We start from the raw sequence: 18,690 nt of genomic DNA on the forward strand, positions 1-18,690 counted from the left end.
TTATAAGATTATTGTATAATCTTAGAAGGGTGTGTGACTGTGAAGAGCATAGCTGTGATTATCATGAAGAGAACATGAACTTCCAAATTAGCCAGAACACTAGTAGCTGTAGTCCAACAGCATCTGGAGGGCCCCAGTTTGGGAAAGAATTGGCTAGAGAGAAGGTCCTCTCTGGCGTCCTTCAGGAGATCCTTCATGCAGCCTTATCCCTTATGCTTTCAGTGACATACCTTATCCTGGGCATCCTGTCCAATAATTGAGGTGGGGTGGGAATCAGAAAATCTGTGCCATGTCGCATGATTGATTTACCTTGGATAAGTTGTCTTTTCTCAGGGCCTCTCTAGCTATACCTTTCTTTGATTTGCATCCTGTCTCTCAGGTATCTTGATAATAGTCCAGCATCACATCTTCCACAGCTGAAGTCTAATTGCATGTGATGCCTTGAACCACAAGGCTGTTTCCCCCTCTCCAACAACAGCTGTTTGATGGGGAAGTTGAAAAAGAAGGCGACAGAGGCCAAGCGCCAGAAGCAACAGCATTGCGCACTTGAGGAGGTTGCAATGGAGGGGGAATGCCAAGGGGGTGGAAGGATGAAACAAACTCTCCTGAGACAGATGGAATTTCCAGGCATAATGAGGTAACATGAGGACACACTGAGTCAGAACACTGTGCTGCTCTCCTTCGGAAGCATGAAAGGAGACTTCCGTCTGCTCGAGTTGGTCTTGTTTCTCTGAATTTTCACCATTGTCACCTGCTGCCGCACACACGCCTTGGCATTGAGAGGATACGGAAAGCAATTTAGCTCTTCTTCTGTTGTTTTTTTCTCTGAATTATTGATCACTTTAAATCTCTTAGATAATGTTCTCTGAAAAGGAGAGGAAAGGGAGGAGACAGATCTTTGATGATTCTCTCTCCCCCCCCCCCCCGCGCTCTACTTGCTGGATTGCCATTCATGCAGAGAAACTGCAGCAATGTTCAAGAAAAGTTGGGACTCTTCATTCAATATCTTTTAGTATAAGTCATCTTAAGAGGTAGGACACTGTTCATTCTTAGAGCACATGCTTTACATGCACATCTGTAACAGATTCAGATCCACACCATATCCAAATAACTGAAGCATTATGCATAGATGGCTTTAACATGGGATTAGACAAATTCATGGAGAAGACAGCTACCAGTGGCTACTAATCACAATAGCTATGCTCTGCCTTCATGGTTGGAGGCAGTAATGCTTCTCAATACCAGTTGCTGGACCTCTATTCTCTGTCTTTTGCATCTGGGGGGTTGGGGAGACAGGGGTATTGTGGAAGACACCATCTCTAAATCAAGTCAAATGTATTTGCATATAGTCATCTGACTAGTATGAAGCAAAAAAAGGTTGACAGTATAAAAGGAACAACAAAGGTTACCTCTCAGATACAAATAAAATGATGCACATAATAAGAGATGTAATATTTTGTTAAAGTGTTGGACTAAAACATGGGAGACCACTCTTGAGTTCCAAACCGATGATGTAGGAACTTTCATCACTTTTTAACTAAGTTTGACTGCATGTGCAACTTTTTCCTAAATGTTGTATGGAAAAGCATATGAATCAGACCTTTGGAGAGTTTGTAAGTAAACCATTTTTAACTTAACAAGCATGTCTTTTTGTATGTTAAGGGGAAGAGGAAAACTTTGGAACTCACTTTAAAGAGTATATGATAGTCTAAGAGTCTGTATTCCCACACTTTCCTTTGCTTATCATGTGACTTTAAATCTATGTTGGGGTTTTCTCACCTAAGAGTAATTATCCCAAACCTGGATCTTGGCATCTGGGGAATTCTCCTTCTTTATCTATTTCTTCCTGCACCAACATGAGGGATATAGCATTGGGAGGATCCTGAGGGCTGAGACCCTATCTGCCTGCAGACTGTCTCGCCAGAGTGGTGCATGCTCTGGTTATCTCCCGCTTGGACTACTGCAATGTGCTCTACGTGGGGCTACCTTTGAAGGTGACCCGGAAACTGCAACTAATCCAGAATGCGGCAGCTAGACTGGTGACTGGGAGCGGCCGCCGAGACCATATAACACCGGTCCTGAAAGACCTACATTGGCTCCCAGTACGTTTCCGAGCACAATTCAAAGTCCAGTATATCTGAAGGAGCGTCTCCACCCCCATCGTTCTGCCCGGACACTGAGGTCCAGCTCCGAGGGCCTTCTGGCGGTTCCCTCACTGCGAGAGGCCAAGTTACAGGGAACCAGGCAGAGGGCCTTCTCGGTAGTGGCGCCCGCCCTGTGGAACGCCCTCCCATCAGATGTCAAAGCAATAAACAACTACCGGACATTCAGAAGACATCTGAAGGCAGCTCTGTTCAGGGAAGTTTTTAATATGTGACATTTTAGTGTATTTTTCATCTTTGTTGGAAGCCGCCCAGAGTAGCTGGGGAAACCCATCCAGATGGGTGGGGTACAAATAAATTATTATTATTATTATTATTATTATTATTATTATTATTATTATTATTATTATTACAGCCTTAGTTCAACCCCATCACATGTGAGATGTTGCCTGGCCATAATTACAGACCAAACCTAGTGATGAATTTTGGCATCAGAGTATTATGATATTGTTATTCTACAGTACCTGTTACCTAGAATCATTTTCCTGTGATCACTTTGTATGATATGACTTTGCTTACTTTTTATTTAAGAAGACATATTCTTGCCATATGTTTTTGAGTCACTCTATGTGTGTGCTATCCATAATGTGCATCTGGCACATTGCATTTTGGGAAAATAAAGGAATCAGCCACAAATGCAGATGCAAATGCCCCTAAAATGGAAGACTCAAGCTGTGGTTAGTAACCTTCATTCACCACCACCACCACCACTGTTAGCCCTGACATTTGCCTGACCATATTTGTGGTGGTACCAGAGTTTTTCTCCAAACATGGAGCCTTGTAATCTAAGTGCAGTGATAGAGATGGTGCTTTCCCATTTCACAACTCTGCAACCAAAGGTGGGCTACCTCATATGCGAAACACTATCTATATTGGCATCCCCCTAGCTTTTGAAGAGACTCCTGTTTACACTGGCATTCCCTCTCCATCTGGGTCTCCTGTTTTATTTTTTATTTTTTTTAATGAGATTGTTTCATTTCATATTTTATTATAGGTGCTTACATTTTAATGCTTTATGGTGTATTTTAATTACAAATATATATATTAACATTTTTGTAATTGTTCCGTATACTTGCAAACTACTGGGAAGCCTGTTTTCACAATGTGGAATATGAATTTATTATCATTATCATGTTTGTTATCATCTTCATTGACACAGGAGCTAACTCACAAACATCAATGTATACATGGACACTGCAGCACATATGCAGTTCCCTTGGAGTAGTTTTGCCTGTAGTCTACTGAGCCAGAGAGGCAGTCATGCTAGAGAGGCAGTCAAGAGTGCAGTCAGGATCCTATAGCTGTAGCTATACTACAATGCACTGCCTTCACTTCCCATTGCTTGTGCAGGAACTTAACCTTCTTAATGTAATTGTGATGAGAAATTGATTCAAACCCAAGGTTTGCTGCATTTTCTCTTGCTCCTAATGCCACCCACTCAAAACAGCAGTAAACACTGGAGAGAAATATACAGTATTCCTCAGTGCACATTAAAGCCATATCATAGAAGTTGTTGACACCATTCTTCCAGGGACCTTGTGAAACTTCAGAGGCATTTGCTTCCCTCACCATATGTATTATTTCTGACCTTCAAATATGTTTAAACTCTAAGTTCTATTTTATTTCCTTCATCCTTTGCTTCAAAGCAAAACCAGGTGTGTGTGTGTGTGTGTGTGTGTGTGCACGCGTTACTGACTCCTCTGCTAAGCTAGCCTTGCAGAAAGTTGTCTCCTGGGAAACCAAGCCGAAACTGAGATTTCAACTCACCGCTTCCTTCGCTCAGCTGCCTGACCCTCAAGGAGGTCTCAACTTTAAAGCTTAATTGGAATTCCTTTTCCTATGGTGAGAGCAGAACTTCGAAAGAGCCTAAAGATCATGGCTTGAAAGGGTAAGCGCAGTTGGTAACTGTAGTCTCATGGGGATGGGAAATGCACCTCAGTGCAGAGAGGGCAAAAAAGATGCATTGCAACCCCCCCCCAAATCCCTGGCAATATACCTGAACTCTGTCCACCCCCTTCATAATTTCTGGCATTTTCCTATTTATATATACATTCCACATTGTCGTGCATTAGTTCTCTCTCTTAATTTTCCCCACAAATATTATGTTGACCCAAAGCAAAGGAAATAGCTCTAAAACTGCAAATGGCCCAGCAGCTGAGTTCATATGAAGACTGCAGTATGAAAGTGAAATCAAGACGATTTCTCTTCAGGCTCTCTGAAACAGAAAGTGCCGTTGAGATGACACATTTGATTTCTGCAGGGAAGGCACCAACTGACTGTTCCAGCCCCCTGACATTCCCACTTGGCTCGAGTTAACATACTCAAAGTGGCATGTACAGTACTGCGGAACAAAAGCAAAACAAAATGTTCAAGAAGCCCCAGTTAAACTGGGAGAGGAGAGCTGACCCACACAGCTACGTCAAGGTGCAGAATTCATGTTCATTGCTAGGTTCAGAATAAGTACAAAGAAAATGATGGCAGCAGTAACCAAAGTAGTGCTTTCCAGAGGTTGTTGGACTCCCACACCTGTCATCCCTAGCCATTGTCAGTGCTGGCTGGGACTAATGAGAATTGAGCCCAACAACATCTGGAGTCCAATAACATCTGGAGTCTCCTCTTGATGTGAAGGAATTGGCTGTCAGTGCTGCTTTGTTTCAACCACAGCAGAATTGGACTGAACATAGGCAAGAATGTTGTTAGGGTTTCAAATCAGGCAGCACATACTTCAGACTAAGGTTGGACTTGTTTTTCAGCTCCAATTTCCTGAAAATATTATCCCACTGTGAAAATGGAGTTTACATTTTTACCACTGTCTTGCAGGGAGGGATTGTCTCTTCTTTAACTGTGGGGTTTAGGGAACCTAACAAGAGCTTGATGGATCAAGCCAATGGCTCATCTAGCCTCCCATTTTCATAGTGGCCAACCAGATGCTTGTGGGAAACCAACTATCAGGACTCAAGCACTCTCCCCCTCTGTGGTTTTCAGCAACTGGTATCCCAAATCATTACTACCTACCTGACCTTGGAGGCAGAGGATAGCCACCATTGCTAGGAGCTATTGATAACCTTATCCTCCATGAATTGTCCATTCCTCTTTTAAAGTCATCCAAGCTGCTGGCCATCATTGCCTCTTGTAGCTGCACATTCCATAGTGTAACACTCTATGTCCACTCCATTTCTCATAAACCCTAACCATCATCACTACTAGTCAGGGTGGTGGATGCTGCAGTCTGGAGGGCTGCAAGTCAAGTCCCTCCTCCCATTTTACTGGAATATTGGCATATTAGGGAGAAGGATGCCCTAGTTGGGCTTTCAATTACCCAACATGATCAGAACTTTCTGGCTGGGCCCCTTGTCCCTTGTCTATACATCTAGCCCCACCATTACTCATGTGTTGAAGGGTGGACATCTGCAGCAATCAGCTTGCTATATTTGTGGAGGATCCCTATATGATTAAGAACTCAAAATCATGTGGGGAGTCCTCAAAAGTACAGCAGTCTCCCCACAACAAACCTTTCCCTGAGGCTGTCCTCAGGGAAGCAACAAAGAGGTCAGGAAAAGCCAAAGCATCTTTGAACTCATGCACACATGGCAGGCAAGCAGAGGAGGGGGAGGAGGCTTAGAAGCACAGGAGGTGTGCAATTTTGAGTCTGGATCTGCCATCCCTTCCAGCTGCCTGGAACCTGCTGCTCTGAGGCCACTACTTCACCTCTCCGCATGGGTGGGACAGCCCTGCTCATCATCATTGATGTAGTTTCTTCCTTGGTGTGCTCAAAATTCCATATCATCATTGAATAATGGCTTCTCTCTGTGTATTTCTTGCTGCAGTTTTTCATCTCCCTCACCTCATTTTATCCCCCCCCCCCATTTGCATCACCCATGGATTACTTGCTCTTACTGCTAAGCTGGAACAAAGAACTCTCAAATTCCTTGGAAATTAACATGCACGCCTCATTTCCCACTATTCAAAAAGGCATTCCTCAGCAGCAGCAGCAGCAGCAGTGAGGGATCAAAAGCAGTGGGGATTCCACATTGAATGTATCTGAGGTCCTATAAATCTCTTGCTGCTGAACCAGACTTTGAGCTCCTATATGGCTATTTCACTGTAGTAATCCAGACAATAGTACCTGGCTCCCAAGGCCCAGATAATACACTTTCTGCCATCTCATGTGATAGAATGTTCTCCATCATATGCACCATGCTAACATGTAAACCTGACATTCCATGTGAAGGCTTATGTGCACAAACGAAGGTGTGAAAAACCTTGTGCCCCCTCCATGAGTCCCAGGGATAATCAGAACCGTAGAGTGTCTCTCACTTTCAGATGAGCCATTTACTTTCACAAACCTAGGTATTCTTATCACCATTTATCCTGTTTACCTACATTTTGTTACCTCAAGTAAGCACTTCTTGTTACTCTCCCACAAGTTTCTACCTTAGGGAATCCCTTCTCACATCCCCTAAGCTTGCCACTGGAGGTTCCCTGCCCCTCTAGACGTTCCTTACCAAGTCCTGCCATGCCTGTTCCTCCCCTTCTTCCCACCAGCTTCCACCTCTGCCATTCTCTGTCTCACACTGCTCACTCTTTTTTTCCTTATTTTCTCCTCTTCTCCCTCTTTGTTCCTATTTTGTTTCCCCTTCCCCTTTCCCCATTCTCTTTTTCTATTTTTACTCTTCAGTCTTCACCTTCCTCTCACCTCTCTCCACAAGCTATCCATTCTTCCTGCTTTCTCTCACTTGGCTTGGGATTCTCCTAAAAAGTGCAGCCAGCTGCCACTTTAATCTCCATCTGTGTGCATTCCTTGGCTCTGACTACCTGGCTAGCCAGACACCTAAGATCATAAGAAGAGCCTGCTAGATCAGGCTGATGGCACATCTCATCCAGCATCCTGTTCTCTTAGTGGCCTCGCACTTGGGTAATCAATTGGATTGAGCAGATGCAGAGGTCGCTCCCAACACCTTTTCCTCCCCAGCCCAAGAGCCACATCCCATAATGAGTAGGCTTCCAGGAGCAGGAAGCTGCTAGGAGTGGGAGCAGAGGTCAAAGTGTGAGGAGCAGTAGATATGACTCTGACCTTCACATGGCTGGCTGCATTTCACCTATGCAAAATCCAGAAGTTTTTTTCATGCATCTCTCTCCAACCAGGTAATCAAAGGGCATTATCACAGTTCAATGACATATTTCAGTTAGGCAAAACCACTTGAGGAAACAAAGCGCGACCAGTGAATGATGTAGCCTGGCAAGTGGGCATGGCATGGAGAGATTCCCAAATAGGAATGTAATGAGTGTCCTTAAAAAAACCACAAAATATTATTTAAGCGCTCCCCAAAGTGGGCACACATCACTCCCACCCCTGCTTTTATCAAGTTGAGAAGGGTAGAGCAATCAATTGGAGAAAATCACAATGAGTGTGCAACGAAATATTAAAACGAGCACTTTCAATTCTTCCCAGAAGGGGACCAGCAGCCAGTCATATTATCTAAAATCTAGTGATATATGGTCTAAATGCACAACTCCAGTCAAGATCACGCAATGCTGGTCTCCAAGAAAAATTGCCTGCCACATAAGTGTAAACACAAAGGCTGGCACCACCATAATCAGGGTTGGAAAGGAATCTCCCCACCCCGGTTTGAATGATTCCTTCTCTCTGCTTCAGGTTTACTTCTGCAGAAACCTCTGAAATGACCACACTTTCCCAGTGTAACAAGAAATGATGGATTGGCCTTTTCAAAACATGATTGGTCTCCAGTGACTAAAGTTTGAGTTTCATCTGTGATAGATGGAAATGCCAGTCTCATGCCAGTTCTACTTACATAAGACTTACTTATTATCCAGGTAGGTGACCCTTTGTGAGGGAAGATATGTGGTCAGCAAAAGGGAGGCCTATCGTCGTCATCACCCCATGCTCTTTTCCATCACAGCAATTAGTGGTCCCTTTCCTATTACCATTTCCTTTGAAGTCAGCACTTTTTGCAACGTTTTTATTTTTTATATCAGCTGAGCACATGTTGCATGAGAACATGCAGCAGAGAAGTTTAAGTTTAAGTTTTTAATATTTACGGCTATTAGCCCATAAAATATGTACAAACATAAAAACACAGGGACATAAAAACAGATATATCCGACAACAGAAGGTGAACACCACGATGCAAGGATGGGTCATTGAGCAGAGCCAAGTGACAGCTTAGGGCCAGGAGAGCTCCAAGGGACGGATCACAGAAAAGGAAAACTGAAGTCGAACTCCGACATGCACTCTCATCATAACAGTCCAATTAGTTTTGATGTTGTTGTTGTTGTTTGGTGGTTTTTGAGTGTGAGATAACCGCATTCAGAAATCTCGCCACCTGCAGAGTTACAGAAGGATCTGTATCCTGCAAAAGCAGTGCGGCGTGTGACTCAGCAGGCCTGCCAACCAAGCGCAGTAAAGCAGGACCCAGGAATTTAGCCCTGGCTATGCTATGTAGGGGACAGTTGAACATTATATGTGATAGAGATTCAACAGTTTCCCCGTCACACACGCATAGCGGAGACATCAAACCCTTGGAAAATCTGTGGTTCAGCAGGTTCGATGGAAAGACATTGAACCTTGCACGAATAAATGCACGTCGGTGTGGTACTGATGAAAGAGATGACATGTATGATGGAAGGCCAAGTGGTGGGGTTATTCCGTGATACCTGGGGGAGCAGACACCCCCACCCCTGGCGAGGTTGTGTTGATTTTCAATGTCCGCTAATCTTTGCTCAATAAGGCTTTTGGCTGAGCGTAAGTTCATCTTTAAGGAGTCCGCTGGGGAAATTCCGATGCTCAGAAGTTTGGTATGGATTTTTCCTACCCACGGATTGACAAAGACGTCTCGCCAGAGGCACTGAAAAAGGTAATGGTCGGGAAGCCTATACCAGCTGGACAGCCAATAGCCAAAGACTCGCTTCCAGATGACAGTCTCCAATGATGCAATCCTTAACTCCAGACGTATGGCTGCGTTGCTCACACACATGGGGAGTTTCAGAAGGCGACGGAGAAACTGATTCTGCAATGTCCCCAGTGATGTTAAATTGGACCCTGGGGCCCAGAGCGGGGCAGCATAACAGAGGGTGGAAACCACTTTTGCGTGGTATACCTTCAATGCAGAAGGGATGTGAGAGGCTCCGTCGGCCGCAAGAAATTGGAGTAGAGTATTAAGTATTGTTTTCCCTTTGTTTAGTAAATACTGTATCTGTGGCTTCCAGCTTAGATTGTAATGAAAAAAGACTCCCAGGTATTTAAATTTGAAAACCTGTTCTAATTGGACTCCATCTAACTTCCAGCTGTAAGTTTTCCGAGACCTGGAAAAGACCAGGACTTTAGATTTCCCATGATTAATTGTCAGATGGTTAAGTTTGCAATAAGCCGCAAAAATCTTTAGAGCTCTGCATAAACCAACTCTAGAGTAGGAAAGGATCGCTGCATCGTCGGCATATAGGAGCAAAGGGCAGCGAAAATCAGCTAGGCGGGGGGCATGAATGTTGGCTTGAGACTCGTTCAGAGAGAGCTTCATATCGCTAATAAACAGGTTGAAGAGGAGTGGGGCCAAAATGCAGCCTTGGCGCACACCTCTATTTATTGGGACCTCGTTGGATAGGTTTCCCGCCGGTGTGAGTCTCACTCTAGCCGACGACCCATGGTGTAATTGGGTTATCAGCCATAACAGCCTTCTATCTATGCCCCATCTCTCTAATTTCTTCCATAGGCAATTTCTTGGGATACTGTCGAAGGCAGCCTTTAGGTCTATAAAAGCGACACATAGGCGCCCCCGACTCGGGGCAGAATATTTTCTGGCAAGATGATACATGATTACCATATGGTCAGAGGTCGAGTAATTGTTCCTAAAGCCCGCTTGCTCATGGCCAATCAAATTTGAGTCGTTTGCCCAATGGGACAGCTTGGACAGCAAAAATTTTGCATAAATTTTCCCGATGATAGACAAAAGGTTGATGTTCCGATAGTTCTCCGGGTCAGCAGGGGGACCCTTTTTATGGACTGGCACGATCACGGCCTCCTTCCATGACCTAGGGATAAGCCCCGTAGAATTAATTGCATCAAAAACTTTGGCCAGAATTTCAGCCCACCACCTTGGTTGCGCAACAATAACCTCAGCAGGGACTAAATCCGGCCCGGGGGCTTTGCCCGTTTTCAGATCTAATATCAAGTCCATTATCAGGTCCGGGTCAGTGGAGGGCCACAAAGGTAGATGGTCGGCTCGTAGTTCCGTGGATGAGTTGGATTCCTCTGCCAAGGAGAAATATTTACTCAGGAATTGTTCCCATGTGGGCGCAGGGATAATCGTCAGTGGGTACTTCCTTCCTCTTTTGTTTATCAGAGCCCAAAATTCCTGTGGTCTGCGGGATCTCGAGGCCGCAATCAAGGCTCGCCAACGTTTTTGATACCACTCGCGTTTGGCCAGCTTTAAAGTCTGTTTGTATGCTCTTTTGGCTTGTAAATAGGAAGATGGTAGAGCCTGAGCATTAGAGTTTTTGTATTCATTATAGATGGAACGAAGAAGGGATCTTGCTTGTTTGCAAGAGATGTTAAACCAGGGGGCCCCAGCACTGCAATGCGCCACTTTCACCTTTTGAGGAGGTGATGTAAAAAAAGTGGTAAGGTCTGTTATAAGAAGGTTAAAAAGTTTCAAGACCGAATTGGAATCTTGTAAATCAGTAGTTATTTGAGGTAAGTAGGCGTTGATTTCCCTATGGAAGAAAACCTGATATTTTTGGGCCACAGCCTCCGACCATTTGATCCCTCTTATTTTGATCGATGATGAGGTTTCCAGAAGGACTGAGTGTTTATTGTCATTCTGGCACCGGAACAATGACAGGGTGGTCACTATTGGGAGGTGATCACTGAAATGTTGGTTTTCAACTTGGAAGGAAAGTACATTGACGGCCAGATTTGCGGAGATCAAGAGGTAATCGATAACACTGTTAGATGTTAGTCCCAGGTGAGTGAACTCCCCCGGTATATCGGGGGGGAAGGTGCCGTTCAAAAATACTAGATTCAGGCGAATGGCCATTTGGTAAAGGGTCACTCCTGCTTTGTTTACTCTGTTGTCCTTTGAAGTTCTAATTCTGGCATGTTCCAAGTCAAAATTGTCCAAACATGGGGGAGTCCACCATTTGGACTTGGTTAGTAAGTCCCAATTTGTGGCAATACGAGCATTAAAGTCTCCCCCAATTAAGGAGTACGAGTTAGGGCATTTAGTATGACATGACAGTAGGTGATTTTCAAATGATTCCCATCTCCAATCAAGATCAGGCGCTGAGCCTTCGGGGGGGAGATAAACATTAGTAATTAGTAATGAGGACTTCCCTTCTGTGATCAGTCCAGATAGAGCAAAAGGCGGGGAAGCCCGTACCAGAGTGAATTTGGCGCGAAGTTGGAGTGAAATCCCAATCAAAAGGCCCCCTTTGGGGCGACCACCTTTCAAAGAAGGGGAGGCCGGAAGTGTTAGAAGATCAAAGCCGTCTATGGTAATTTCTTCCTCATCCCATGTTTCTTGGAATAGAATGATTTTAAATGAATTTATGTACTTCCTGAATTCGGGGTCTGATTTTTTGGTTCTCCAACCAGCAATGTTCCAGCTAAGTATTGATAATGTCGAGTCCTTGTGCTGTCCCGGTAATTGTCACTTTGAGTTGTTTAATGGGTTCTTGGAGGTAGAACGAGGACCCATAAGGAAATCGGTAATTTTAGTTTGTGCGGATAAGGTCTTCTTCCGTGTTAATTGTATCGATGATTTGGTAACATTAACGGGCAGGAAGGGCTTTGCCGGGAAGGAAGAATTAGGCAAAGTTGGTGAGGTCGGATGCTGTTCATTGAGGTGAGTAGTAACAAGTCTTTGATGGGCTACACTAGTAGATCCGTCAGAATTATCAGTCTTAACCAGGGTAGCGCTAAGAGGTGTTCCAGCCATCACTTGTAGTTGCTGCGCAGATGGGGAGGAATTATCACGCAGATGTATTAAAGGACATGAACGTGAGGATGGTGCATGTATAGTCATTTCCTGGTGATCTTCAGGCAGGGTAGATTCTAGCTCAGGCATTGAGGCAAAGGAGTCATCAACTTCCATATTTTGATTGGGCATAAGGACTGAGATGGGAGTATTGAGTTTATCGACTTCCTCCACGGTAGAATGGTGTTGTAGGTCAACAGGTGACTGCTGATTCAGATCAGTAGGGGGTAACAAGGTAACAGGTTGAGAAATTGTCAGGGCATTTGATGGAGACACCATGTGGGACGTGGAGCGCCTGCTCTCCTCTCTCATCGGTATAGAGGGGTCCCCTTGCGATAGAAGTCTTTGTTTGAGTAGATCCAATCTATCGAGAATAGCCTGCTGTTCTTCTGAAGGGAGTTTTCCATAAGAGGAGATAAGATTTCTCTCTTCAGGGATATTCCAATCTCCGCTTGCAGTTGGATCATTCCTCAACGTAACTAGATGGGCACTTGGGGTCGCAGGTGGAACAGGGGATACCCGGCTAGGTGTTTTTCCCGTTATTATAGGAACAGAAGAAGGGAATGAGCGCTCATTGCCAGTTGAAATGTTGGCAAAAAGAGGTTTAACACTCATGTCCTTAAAGACTCTTGTTGTTACAATCTCCCAGGGTGCCAGTCGATCTTTTTGTCTTGCAAGAAGATGTGGGATCCTTGCAGACTGGAAGGAGAGCATAAATTTCCTTGGCCAGGGCGTGGCGTTTAGGGGTGCTACAGATATAAGATCTATCTGGAAAAAAGGAATATTTAACAAATCACGAAGGTACCCTTTAGCCATCCTCAGGTTATTCCACCTAAGACTGGGGGCGTCACGGGAAAAAAAGGATAAACATATTTTGTTAGGTTGAAAAATCAAAGATTGCTTATTCCTTTGGAGCAGTGGCAGCCTGCCTCTTAGGTCCTTAAGGAGAGATTTCTGGTCAAGTTGTCTCTTTAAGGCACTTACAAGCTGCACAGGAGGTTGATGCAAATTAGATAGCTCAGTTGAGGAAGGTAGATGAGCCAGAAGGGCCCGTGAAAGTTTGTTCAATGACAAAGAAATCCCCTCCAATTCCTTGAAAATGAGGCTTAAAGTCCTGATTACCAGTTGTATTTGATCAGGTACTAAATCATGGGCTGTTTGCCCTAATGCTTCCCGTTTCAGTGACGGAGGGGTAATTAAGGTGTCAGGGGGGAGGGCTTCCCTATGGCTTCCATCCCCCGCTGAATCAGCTAGCTTTTCCAACTCTCCTTGATCATACAGAGGCCAGAAGCGGTTGTATGTTTCGACCGCAGAAACAGTTACTTGCTCCGTTTTGCTGTTATTGTTAGTAGATGGTGGGGGAGATTCAAGCTTTGACTGCTTTGCTCTTGGAGGTGAACAACCTTTCTCAGCAGATCTTGGTCGCTTGCCATGACCCATTTGTCGCTGTCTCACTGACTACGGAGGTTCAAAGTAGAGGTAAACGGAGACAAAAGAGAACTTATCTTTTATGGCCGCAACTCCTCTGCTACTCCTCCTCCACTGCTCAGCGTAACCCAATCTTCAGGGCGGCGTTACTAATCAGCAGAAGGTTTGAATATCCTTGTTGATACGTATATTGGCCAACCATAGAAGTAAAACGATTAAAACTTCTAACAGAGGTAAAATGATTTAAAAGTCTAATAAAAACAGCTAAAAAAAACAGCTAAAAAGACGGCTATAAAAGGCTATAAAAGGTTTGTAATCCAGAGGGTTCATGAAGGAGAAGTTGTTACAGCCGCCATCTTCCAATGGGAGAGAAAACCCATGATGTGCTCGCTTCGGCAGCACATATACTAAAATTGGAACGATACAGAGAAGATTAGCATGGCCCCTGCGCAAGGATGCAGCAGAGAAGGCTGAAACTCGGTTGTTTGAGCAAGCAATAATGTAAAAACAAAACAAAACTATTTGTTCCTCAGAGTAGAGTTGTTGGCTTGTGCAGATCCTGGTATATTGAGGTTTAAAAATTGAGCTAATGAAAAGCACTGTAAAAAGTTGCTAGGACATTTAAGTGGTACCATTATTTATATATCTGAAATTTTTTTAAAGACATTTAAATATCCAAGTGTTGTAATAAGAGGGAGCGAGATAGAGATAGAGAGAGAGAGATTATCATTTTATATTATTCTGCATTTTCTCTCTCTCTCACACACACACACATGAGACAGACAGACAGACAGACAGACAGACAGACAGACGACTCATCTGCACAGTACCTTTAAAGATCTATCATGGCTCTTTAAACAGTCATGGCTTCTCCTAAAGAAATTTGGCAGCTGTGGTTAGTTAAGGGTGCTTAGAGTTGTTAGGAGACCTCTATTCCTCTGACAGAGCTACTATTCCCACATACCCATCAACTGCCCTAGAAAAACTGGGATATCCCATACCCCCCCCCCCCCGGTGAGAGCACACTGGCCATTTTGGGTGCCTTGCTCTCACACTATTTCAAGCCAAGATCTCACCTGAAAAAAACCACTTTTCTGGGTCTATGATTTTGCCCCCGAAACACATGGTTTTCTGCGCTGTGCCCAAAAGAGGGCTTTTTCCAGGTTCATGATCTCATGCAGGTCATGCGCCCTCACACAGGATTTTGGATCCAGAAAATGGTGTTCCAGATTTGGCCTGTGTTGCATTGGAGGGCATATTCCTATTGTGGTTAACAGTCAATCCCTCTTCTTATGTATAAAACATATCACCTGCTGTTGCTTCTCCCCCACCACCTTAAAGGATTTATATCTTACTTGTGTGTTTTATTCATGAAAACCATTAGACAGTTAATGTTGTTAAATTGTTGACATTTCATTCCAGACTTCTTTTTTTTGGGGGGGGGTTGTTGTTTGTTTTCTTTCTTTTTTTAATAGCTATTTTCTCATATATACAACTCAGCATTCTGTGAACCACATGTGGTCTTGAGCTGTCAGTCACAGGGAAGGATATGGAAAAGACTCATGTGATAGATTTCTCCAACTGCAACAAGTTTACAGCTTCAAGAAAGCAATTTCAAAAGGCTTTTTCCCGGTAGGCTCTCTGTTAATCATGAAAAGGGTTCAAAAATTAAACCTTAACTGAACTGAGCAAAGCTAGCTCTTGACTTTAAAGTAGGGTGTTTCTTTTATCATCTGTATTGTGGGTGCAGAAGATGAAAGGGGAATAACAATGTTGAAATAAACTGTAAACCTACAAAAACAAAAAAACCAGAGAAATCTCTCTTTTTTGCATCTGTATTTGCAATTTAAATGTGGAATGTTTTTAGAACAGATCAAACTTGTCTTCTATCTTTTGAAGGGGAATACACAAGAAGAGCATTGGTCTGTTTTCATAATGCCTTCTGGAAACTGGTGTGAAAGGAAAGCTTTTAATAATTGCTATATATATATATATATATATATATATAAAACAGCTTAGTAAATGCACATTTGCATTTGGGGACTGCATTACCTATGCCTTCCATGACATGCCTATACACTGTTGCTTTGCTCATAACTCCTGCTTTAAGAAGGGAAAAGTTTGAGATGTCCCCTTTGAAGATCACTGGGACATGGAATTAGACCATTTGAGAGGTTTGTCATTCTTGATCCTTCTCCTGGAAATAACAAGCAATGAGTGAAAATGCCCCGAACACTTTCACAGGCTTAACAGTGTGTCCCCCGCCCACACACCTAAGGGTGGCAAGCTAGGTTAGGGAAGTGATCAGAGCACATCAGCTCTGTCCTCCAACACCACTTCATCTCTGCCCAGTGGCAGAGCTTTCCCTGTCCCTAGATATATTATTTATGATATTAAGGAGAGGTTCTGCTTCAGAAGTGGGGAACCATTTGCAGTCTTAGGGCCACATTCCTTCATGGGCAATACTTTAGGTACCATAGTCCAGTAATGCATAGGACGGGAGGCATCTGAAGGCTGCCCTGTTTAGGGAAGTTTTTAATGTCTGGTGTTTTATTTAATTTTTAATATTTTGTTGGAAGCTGCCCAGAGTGGCTGGGGAAACTTAGGCAGATGAGTATAAATAATCTATTATTGTTGTTGTTGTTGTTGTTGTTGTTGTTGTTGTTGTTGTTATTTGGGTGGAACTATGCACACAGCTTTTACCTTTATACTGCATGCTACATTGCAGCCACGCAAAGGTTAGAGGTTTCTACACCCTCACTCCACATACCTCTCTCCATCTAGGGAAGAAAAAGCAGAAATGTAGTGGTCTGGGATTGCAGGGGTCAAAGACTTGCAACTGTTTCTGCAGCAGGGCCCCTGCCTCCAGCATCCTAGAACTCTCTAATTAACATGAAAGCTTTTTAGTTACTGGGAAGTTTTCTCACCCTTTCTGACCCACTCTGAGCTGATCAGAGTGAAGGGAGGTGAGTCAGCCCCTGAGGATTGGCTCCTAGGGTCACTCTGGAGAAAATATGTGGGAAGAACATCAAAGGACAATTTTCCTGCATGCTACAAAGCTAAGCATCTAGGAGCACTGCGAACACAAGGTGCTTCCATTTCAAGAGAATGATGTGCAGGTTCTTTTATGTATAATGGATTTCCAAGGAAAACACACCTTGGAGTCACTCCTGAAGGATCCTCACCACTTGCATTGTTCAGCCTAGACACTGAGGCCCAGATCAGAGGGCCTTCTATGGTTCCCTCAGTGCAAGAAGTGAGGTTACAGGGAACCAGGCAGAGGGCCTTCTCAGTACTCACACCCGCACTCCCGTCAGATGTCAAGGAAATAAACAACTATCTGTCTTTTGAAAGACATCTGAAGGCAGCCCTATATGAGGAAGTTTTTGGTGTTTGATGTTTTACTGTGTTTGATGTTTTAATTTATCGGAAGCTGCCCAGAGTGGCTAGGGCAATCCAGTCAGATGGGCAGCATATAAATAATAAATAATTAGAATTACTCCAAAAGCTATTGGAACACTCCAAATCATTTGCTGATGTTTGTGTACACAAAATAACAGGACATGGAGATCTGTGTTGATTGCTGCAATGTGTCCTTAAATTAATAATTATTGTATACTTTTGATAATATTGTATATTATACGGTTGTATTAGCTTAGAAGGGGTGTGGCTGTGTAAGGGGGCATGGCTTTCACAAAGGGATGCTGTACTTCTGAATTTGACACTATGCTACTGTTCAAAGACACATTCCAGCCAGACACAAGCATGTGGAGCAAGCATGGAATAGGTTAGGCAAGTTGTAGGATCTGTGTATGTGAGTGCCTTTTGGAGAACCTCAAGAGCTAGATCCGTGTTTCCCAAACTTGGGTCTCCAGCTGTTTTTGGTCAGGGATGATGGGAATTGTAGTCCCCAAACAGCTGGCGATCCAAGTTTGGGAAACACTGGGCTAGATAGAGAGGCCTGGGAGGCTGCAATCATCCCCTGGACTTGAGGTTCCTCACCCCTGGTCTACATAATGTTTGCTACTAAGGGCTTTCCAGCATAAGGGAAGCTCAAGTTTTGTTTGTTTGCAATCGTGGAAGCATGAACGGAACAATCCATTTAACTCTGTGGGATTAATTTCTGAGTAAACATACATTAGGCAGGGTATTATTTGTCCCATGTGTTCTGTCAAACACCTTATGACTTTACTTATGGAATTTATGTTTACTGACTTCAGAACTTTAGCTTTTATTTGCAGAGCAACCAATTCCCAGTACATGAGATAAACAGATTGGTGTGTGGGAAAAGAAGGTTCCATTGCAATCAGTTATTTCAGTTAAATATAAAATAACAAATTGTTTTCCATCAAAATCCTAGGCGTATTTTTTTGGCTGTGTTATTTAGCTCATTCTTTCCTTTTTGACCAGTATTGCAGCCTCCTGTGGTAATGAGGCTGGAAGGCATGCAACACAGTTTTGAATATGCGACTATTAAAACAACTAACCTTTAGCTAATGTGTTAATGCCACTTTCAATCCACAGGCCTTTTTAAAATCAACAATCCCAGTGACAGAATACTGAAAACAATTAAGCTTGGCTTGTCAAAATGAATAGGAGAGATGGCGTCTCCATCGCAGCTAGCAATGGTGATTAGAATCAAGTAATTTTCCTAAGTGGATTTGGTTTTGTGTGTGAACATGACCATGTTACATAACATAGATTGCCTGATTAGTATTGCATTTGTTCATAAAATAATAATAAACTCAGTTGCAGAAGAATGAAGGATTCTTCCAGACTGTCATTATTTTGTAGGTAGTCTCAAGGGGCCCTGAATATTTTGCCATGAGATCATGTCCCTTCACCAATCAAATTCAAGGGAGGCAGATCATACTCACATAACTGACTGTATGGTTTGACTTCTTGATAAAGAAATTACCAATTTCATTTTTTAACCATGCTCTTCCTGCGTGGAGCTTAAAGTATCAGTCATGTTCCCTTCCTCTTTGTTACTCACAATAACCCTGTGAGGGTGATTTGACTGAGAGATAGTGACTGGCCCATGGGCACCCACTCAGTTTCCAGGTACATGGTGAGCTGACCATTGCCTTAGGCAGTGCTATTCTGAAATA

The 18,690-nt window shown here is 43.5% G+C and overlaps 1 long non-coding RNA gene across 1 annotated transcript; it reads left to right on the top strand.

Annotated features, from left to right (window-relative positions):
• Positions 1 to 272: 272 nt before the first annotated feature.
• On the top strand, positions 273 to 18,328 carry LOC310669056. Its single transcript, XR_014506997.1, has 3 exons — positions 273 to 1,031; positions 3,809 to 4,050; positions 18,104 to 18,328. It is a non-coding gene; the product is annotated as an uncharacterized lncRNA (long non-coding RNA).
• Positions 18,329 to 18,690: the final 362 nt, after the last annotated feature.

The sequence above is a fragment of the Podarcis tiliguerta genome (assembly GCF_965153285.1).
Source record: "Podarcis tiliguerta genome assembly, chromosome: Z".
Lineage (NCBI taxonomy): Eukaryota > Metazoa > Chordata > Lepidosauria > Squamata > Lacertidae > Podarcis > Podarcis tiliguerta.